This window comes from Eleutherodactylus coqui, chromosome 8 (genome assembly GCF_035609145.1).
Source record: "Eleutherodactylus coqui strain aEleCoq1 chromosome 8, aEleCoq1.hap1, whole genome shotgun sequence".
Lineage (NCBI taxonomy): Eukaryota > Metazoa > Chordata > Amphibia > Anura > Eleutherodactylidae > Eleutherodactylus > Eleutherodactylus coqui.
Genome location: NC_089844.1, coordinates 149027975 through 149035748, shown reverse-complemented (window position 1 = coordinate 149035748; position 7774 = coordinate 149027975). Strand labels below are relative to the sequence as shown.

The window sequence follows — 7774 nt, the reverse complement described above, 5'->3', positions numbered from 1 at the left end:
CTATTTTCTGCTTATGGCGGGTGCAAACAGTACAGTAAAAAACGCAGTTGCATGCTCAAATACGCAACGCACATTCTGAAAAAATGTGGCGCAGATACACGTGCAATTATGCTTATGCTCCATTGAATCTGGCTTAAGTGTATCTCAGCTTATCGTGTGTGATACTGCCTGCTAAGCTGATGTATCTAAGCATAGTACATGGGCTACAGTTACACTCCACTCCCCATCCTAGAGCTGAGCTGTAGTATCATGCTGGCACTTGTAGTCCCTAACACATCACTATAGATGCTTGCAGTACAATGGGTTAATCTAGGAGGCGGTGGAGTCTGATCTTCTACCAGCAGGGGGCGCTGTTGGCACCGACAGGACACCTGGCTCCCCCTTCTATTCCTTGCAGCCTCCTCCGGAAGCCTTTGTACAGCAGCTGAAGGGAGCAGGAATACCCAGTCTGCAGCTTGGCACTACCCCTCACCTGTGAGCCTGGCACTGCCAGCTGCCTCCTGTGCTTGGTGGACCCTACATGCCCGGGAGCTGTCTGCACCCCAGGAGAGAGGAGGTAAGTGCTGATTTGGGGGGCTGTACTGTAATGTGTGTGCTGCAGGGGAGCCAGGCTGTGTGCCAGGGGCAGGATACCAGGGCACAGGCTGTGCCAGCTTCTTCTACACTCAGATGTCACTTGCAAAAGATAGATGATCCTTGTCTGGGCAGTGATGTCATGCTGAGATGTGTGCTGGCACTGGGTGGTCGTGCCAGGGATGCTGGGCACTGTAGTCCTACAAAAGCCAGAAGTTATCGGAACTGATTTGCCATCTACCCCCTCTTTTCCCGGCTGGTAACATAAAATGCTGTTTGCTGGTGGCCAAAAGCGCAGAACTCAGTGGTGCCAAGAATGTAGGGCCCCCATATAGTCTCTGTTCTATTAGGGGCACACTACGATGACCGTCTGATATTCGTGGGGGGTCTGTTTTAGAAGAAGCAGGTAAGTTTGTGAACCTCCTCATCCCTCTTCACTCTCAGGTCACATTCAAGCATGAAAAATGCGCGAGTTCTGTGCGACTGGACGAAACACAAAACATAACTCGTTACTTCCAAAGGGTTCATTTACAACATGTTCGTTTTTTGCTTTCGCGCCAATACTGCGAGACGGAAAATCTGAAGCAGGTCCTATTTCTGTGTGATTCTCACAAAAGGAAAGGACTCACAAGTACGCGCAGCACACGGACGGGGTGTCCGTTTTTCTGTGAGATGGTACTTTCCAGAATCTCGGGCGCTATTTGCCGTTGGCCATGTATTCACACTGGCGATTTTCATGTGTGAGTTCTGTCCGATTGCAATATGGATGGAATTTGCACAGGAAAATAGCTTACTTATGGGTAAAATACCAAAAAAAAAAGTATACTCCCGACTCCCGCTGTGTCCTGCGGCGCCTCTCAGTCCTCCAATCCGGTTTTATTTACTGGCCAAAGTTCCGCCCTGTTTATGGGATGTCACAGGCGCTGTAGCCAATCACAGAGCCCAGCAATCGATCACTGAGCTCTGTTATTGGCTGCAGCGCCCGTGACCTCCTGGAAACAGACTGGGTCAGCCCGTAAAAGTGACGTGAGAGGGGAGATCCGGATCAGCGCCGTGGTACACATCGGGAGCGGCGAATATACGCTTATTTGTTATTTTAGTGCCTGGGAAAGTATTTTATCCATAAGCTGTAATTCGGGAAAACTCCTTTAAGAATTCCCTATTAGTTCCTATTGCAGCAAAAAAAATCGGATTGCCCTTCATGCTGACGCAGTTTTCACGTGAGTGCGATTTTTCAATTTTTATTATTCACAAAACGTGTCAAACATGGCGTTTGTAACACCGCCATTTTTTAGCTCTGTCCTATTTTTCAGCGTTTCGTGTTTTTAACGCACCCTGACATCCATCAGAATGATGGGATGCGTTAAAAAGCGCTGTCAAACGCTGTGACGTGTTCAACAACAGCGCTCAAAATCGTGGCAAAATGCTGCGGTTCCGAGCGTCGTTTACCTGAACGCGTGTGTGAGAGTGGCCCAAGAGTGCGACATTGGTCTGAGATTACTCGGACGGATATCCCACTCATCCTGTAAATACCGCCTGGGATGCTGAGATACGGGATGTTGTTTGTGAGGGTCATTCCAATGGGGGTGGGGGCTCCGGGCATTTTCTTCGCCGCAAGTAAAAAAAAACAACAGGTGCCCACCGACTCTCCAATGTGAGGACCCCACAAACCGCTCCGCATATCTCAACATCCTGTAAGTGTGACATATTGAAGTATTGGGGTCAATGTCAGTTAGGACTAAAAAATGGCGCAGCACCCCGCCTACGGAAGCTTTCGTATAACATATTTAAAGGGCAAGAGCCGCCATTTATAATATTGTATATAGTGTTATAACATATCAGCCAGCAGGCAGGAAACTGGGATGGAAAGTTGTTGATGCAAACACATTGTTGACCTGATTTTAGGGGTGACCCCAGGGAACAAGGCGCTGGTGGCGGCAGGTGTGAGCGGAGCCGGTGGGGGTCCTTACCTGGACGGTCCTGTATTTCCTCTTGTGTGGATGTATATATTACGGTGCGCTGTGGATGCGCCTGGGGAGCTCGGCTAATGACCTAATTTGCTGCGCCCGCCAGAGACAGCCTTACCTGTGGGAACGTTGCCTACGGTGTGTATATTTGTGGCTGCTGTGATGCTGTATATGGAATTACAGGAAAATGTGGGAGATGGAAGTATTCCGAGTGGCAGGAAGCGCTCACCGCGAAAAACACGTGCGGAAGGGGCTCTAATTTTACATTTTTATTTAAAGGGAAACTCCATTAAAAAAAAAAATAAATTATATATAATCCTGCTGTAATTATTCTTTTTGGAAGAATTGGATGAGTTTAGAGAGAGGTTATTTTTTTGTTCTTCTGCTAAGGAGAGGAACAGCGGTCTAGGGGACAGGGTTGGCGAAGTTAAAGTTCCCCAACTCAGAGGCCTCTGAAGGGCATTCTGCTGCGCCAAATGAGATGAAGTTCGGACGATGGCCACTTCAGGCGATGCACTCTTAATTTATCGAAAAATATTTTAGTAAAAAAGTCACCGATAGGTGGCGCTGTAGGGGACCAGGTCTACCGTGACAGACCCGCATCAGTTTCAGATCTGAAGCATTCATCAGCATGTTGTTACGATTAAAGCTGACTCACCACGTTCAGCCGTGGAAAACATGGTTTTGCGAATGGAGCGCGTTGCTGAAAACAAAGGGGGCTTATTGAACCTTTGTAATATAATTTGCATAGTTACAGCGCCACCTATTGGCGACTTTTTTTGCTAAAACTTTTTTCATAAATGGCGAGTGTCTGAAGTGGCTGTTGAACGGATTTCAGTTGGAGAAGTTTGATTTAGTTTACCTGTATGAATGCTATAATGGCGCCGTTGTGGGGGTGGGGGGGGGATGGGGGGCAGTAGGTTACCAATTATCTCGCAGCTGGAGCTTTTCCTTAAATACAGGCTGTTCTGTTCGTTTTCTGAATTGTAAAAGGCGATCGATAATTGAATTTATGGATTCTGATCCATGAAACGTTCTGAACATTTATCATTTCCTGCCCGTTGGGGGTCAGCGCCAAAGTTGATATTTGTCACTATACAAGGAATATACCAGAGAAAAGAATTCAAATCTGATCTAGACAGAATGCCACGAAAATCAGGCGTATTTACGCTTTGTGTCAGGGCTCGCTCACATGGGGCTCCTGCAGCGTTCTATACATTACAGCCCATACGCTCTGCCGGCAGGGACCACGTCTGGGCTGTGTATGGCACTGTGCATGCCCACGAATAGTGCGGACACGGACATGCGCAGTTTGATTGACTTTCATTGACTCCATTCACCGCCGCCGTGCAACGCATGCGTAATACGCAGTGAATACACAGTCGTGGACATGAGCCCAAAACGGCGTGGTAGCTGGACGCGGCCCGCGGGCCTTGAGTTTGACTCGTGACAACCAATCAGTTGCCTCCTTCTTTTTACTTGTAAAATGGGAGCTGCCATCTAATTGGTACTTGTGGAGATCAGCGTGACCTAATGCAGACAGAGGAGATTCCCACAGCAACCAGTCAGGTCGCTTGTCTCAAAATGTCTGGAAAAATGAAAGCGAGAATCTGGTTGCTATGGACGCTGTCCTTGCCTGGGAGGGTGTACCCCATAGCAACCAATCACAGTGCAGCTTTCATTTTACCACAGCCATTTGAGAGATGGAAGCTGCGCTGTGATTGGTTGCTTTATAACTCTCCCCCAGTCAGCCAAGGCTGGTGCTGCGGAGGAAGGTTATTTACCTCAGACAGTCACCCTGAGACCCTCATCACATCTAGAGGGCGTGTCCACAGCAATTCCTCATTGAGTTCAGTGGAGACTTTTCAAATCAGGGGCTGCGGGACCCCCTTCCTCCCAACAGGACCTGCAGCTATAAGTCCGTCATGGACTATACTGTGGGTTTGACCGGCCGCAGACAACATGTTTTCATAATACTCCACCGCCATTTTTGTAAATCCGGAGCGCCTCCTGTAGACGAGCCTGACTTCAGCCATCATGTATTACCGGTCCCATATTCTGGAACGTCTCATAGACTGACATGTCAGGCTGGGTTTATACGGGGCAGCATTGCCGCCGAATTTTCGTGTCGACCCTCTACACAGAAATTCCGCTGCAATTCCTAAGCAGCAAAGTGGGTGGGATTTGCAAAAATCTCTTTCACATGTTGCCGACAGTCCGCTGCGGACAAGCCGTGTGGAGAATGACACACGGCACGGAATGTCAAATCTGCAACGTCAATTTTTGCGCCATTTCTGCTGCAGAGTCTCTCTATAAGGACAGATTTTCACAGCGGAATACAAGCGGGAAAAACGCTTTAAAACCCACGCCAACGTGCATATACTGCTTCAGTCCCGCTGTGGACATTCGGTGAGATTTCCACAAGATTTCCGTCTCATGTGAACCCATGCTGCGGAAAAAAATCGACACAAAACCTGTGCGGAAATTAACACGCGGTCTGGAATTTAAATCCGTAGCAATGTCTGTTATACCGCCAACTACGCTACGGAAATCACCTCTTTAGGCCTCATGTCCACTAGAAAAGTACAATCCGCGCAGAATCTGCCGCGGATTTTCTTTAAATAGTATTTTTTTGCATGCAGATATCCGCACACATTGCTATCAATGTGATAGCAATGTTGCCGATCCGCGCGGAATCCGCGGCAGAATGGAGCATGCCACGTTTTTTCTCCCGCGCGTGAAAAACGCAATTCTTTTAAAATGACATCCGCGGGTGCAAAAATCAATTTACTGGACCACGGATGGCCAATGATTCCCTATGGGCAAAATCCGCGGCGGAATCCGCAATTCCATTTAGCTAGTTGACATGAGGCCTAAGGGGTTAAATTCGACACCAAAATCTGCGTTAAAAACCATGATAGGTTCTGATGCAGAATATCTGTTGCAGACATTTCACAGCACACCCTGCCCCGTATGAACATGCCCCAACTCCTCCCTCCGTGGTTCCATCACAAGATAAGCGGCGTCAGGGGTGTCTGCTTATCACAGCACGATAAACACACTGACTACATAAAGACAGCATACAGACTCACACTATTCTATGCTGCAACACACAATATTGAGTTTTTTGGCGCAGTCAAAAAACTCATCGCAAGCACTATTCTAATACATTTTATGGACAAGACTAGCCTATTGAAGTCAATGGAGAGAGAAAAAAACGGACAGCCCGCAGATGCTATCCGTATGCCAGCCATGTGCTGTCCGTTTTTTGCAGGGCGAATGATACCTTTTCCAATCATTTGTCCCGCATAGCGTCGGAATGGACTGATGTAAAGCCGATAGGCGAGTACCAGACCCGCTGATCGGCACAAACCGCTCCATGTGACATGGTGGATAACTATAACCTGGGCATCGTCATGAGATCTTTGTTGGAGATGTGACACATTTTCAGGCAATCTGCTAATAATCTCGTATCTGCTGGCCTAAGTAAAAAATCTATCACATCACCACAACGTACGATGCGCCATTTATTATCATGGTGTCTTATGTGGCATGCGGGGCTTTAAGCCTTGGCAGGCCCTGGATACCACCACTAACTCTGCACCCCCTACCCTGATGTAAGCGAGGTGTGTCTGGCAACCGCTTATCTCCATCCGAAAAAATAATATGGAAATGGCGGACTTAGGTTAGATCCCTGTAAAGCATAGATGTGTTATTTAACTGCTTCCTCCCCAGAACAGATAGTCATATGGTAAGCGGTTACAGTCCGGCACCACCCTAGTTTCCCCGCTCACACCGCGCTCTCAGCTGTTTAATGTGAGCAGCTGTCGGTTGTGCCATCCACTCTCAGCCAGCTTTCTCCCCCCAGAGAGAGAGAAGTGAGGAGGCTTTGATAAAAGAACTAGACGGCTTTTATTATTCCCTTGAGGCGAGCAAAGGAAATCTATACTGGAATCTTTCAGTAACACTAAGCGGACTTTTTTATCCTTGGCGGTTTTAATTGAGAGGGCCGAGTGCTTCAGCACAGATGGAAATATCTGGAAGGAGAAAAAACATTTGTGTGCGTGTCTATGTATGTATGTGTGTGTGTGTATATATATATTCATAATGTGTGTGCGTAATTATATATATATATATATATATGTATGTATGTGTGTATAAATATATATATATGTATGTGTGTGTATATATATATATATATATATATATATATATATATAGATAGATTCATCACTGAAGACAACCCAGTTCCCCTCCATAGCGTCCAGTATCGTCGTTCACGACACCCCTGCAAATGGAGGCGACGGTGGGTGTCAGAGGCCGTACATGTAATGTGGCTGTGAGACCAAATATCCTTCAGCCAAGCACCTGGAAATGGTTCCAACAGTCACAGGAGTGTAATGATGGCGTTCCCTGTCTCTGGATTGTGTACAATGAAACAGTTAGAGCTGCTGGTGCTTGTCGAACGATCAGATGCTCCTCTCTACTGGTGGTCTGTCAGGGGGTCCTGAGCCCTGTCACCTTGTGTGCCCTCACACATCCACTGGTCCAAACACCTCCTAACAGTCTGGTCAGATGCTCCTCTCTACTGGTGGTCTGTCAGGGGGTCCTGAGCCCTATCACCTAGTGTGCCCTGACACGTCCACTGGTCCAAACGCCTCCTAAAAGTCTGGTCAGATGTCCCTCTCTACTGGGGGTCTGTAGGGGGTGTCCTGAGCCCGGTCACCTTGTGTGCCCTCACACATCCACTGGTCCAAACACCTCCTAACAGTCTGGTCAGATGCTCCTCTCTACTGGTGGTCTGTCAGGGGGTCCTGAGCCCTATCACCTAGTGTGCCCTGACACGTCCACTGGTCCAAACGCCTCCTAAAAGTCTGGTCAGATGCCCCTCTCTACTGGGGGTCTGTAGGGGGCGTCCTGAGCCCGGTCACCTTGTGTGCCCTCCCCCATCCACTGGTCCCAACACCTCCTAACAGTCTGGTCAGTCACTCCTCTCTACTGGTGGTCTGTAGGGGGCGTCCTGAGCCCGGTCACCTTTTGTGCCCTCCCCCATCCACTGGTCCCAACACCCCCTAACAGTCTGGTAAGAACGGCCCGGTTGGGGGACAATTCAACGATGCGACAATCGAGCTTCTCACATCCCAATAATGCGCCCCTCTCAGACTCTGGTAACGGGGTGAAATCTCTTCTCTGCGTCGTAGAGGCGTCTAGTGGTCAACAAGCTCTACACAAGT

At 48.3% G+C, this 7774-nt stretch overlaps 1 protein-coding gene across 2 annotated transcripts in view; it reads left to right on the top strand.

Moving 5' to 3' along the window:
• Window positions 1-418: 418 nt before the first annotated feature.
• The window catches only part of RAI1 (retinoic acid induced 1), a 177560-nt gene continuing 170204 nt past the window's right edge, over window positions 419-7774 (top strand). For both annotated transcript variants that reach the window (XM_066576683.1, XM_066576682.1), the window contains exon 1: window positions 419-556. The gene's annotated coding sequence lies outside the window, so the exon portion shown is untranslated. The remainder of the gene's footprint in view (window positions 557-7774) is intronic.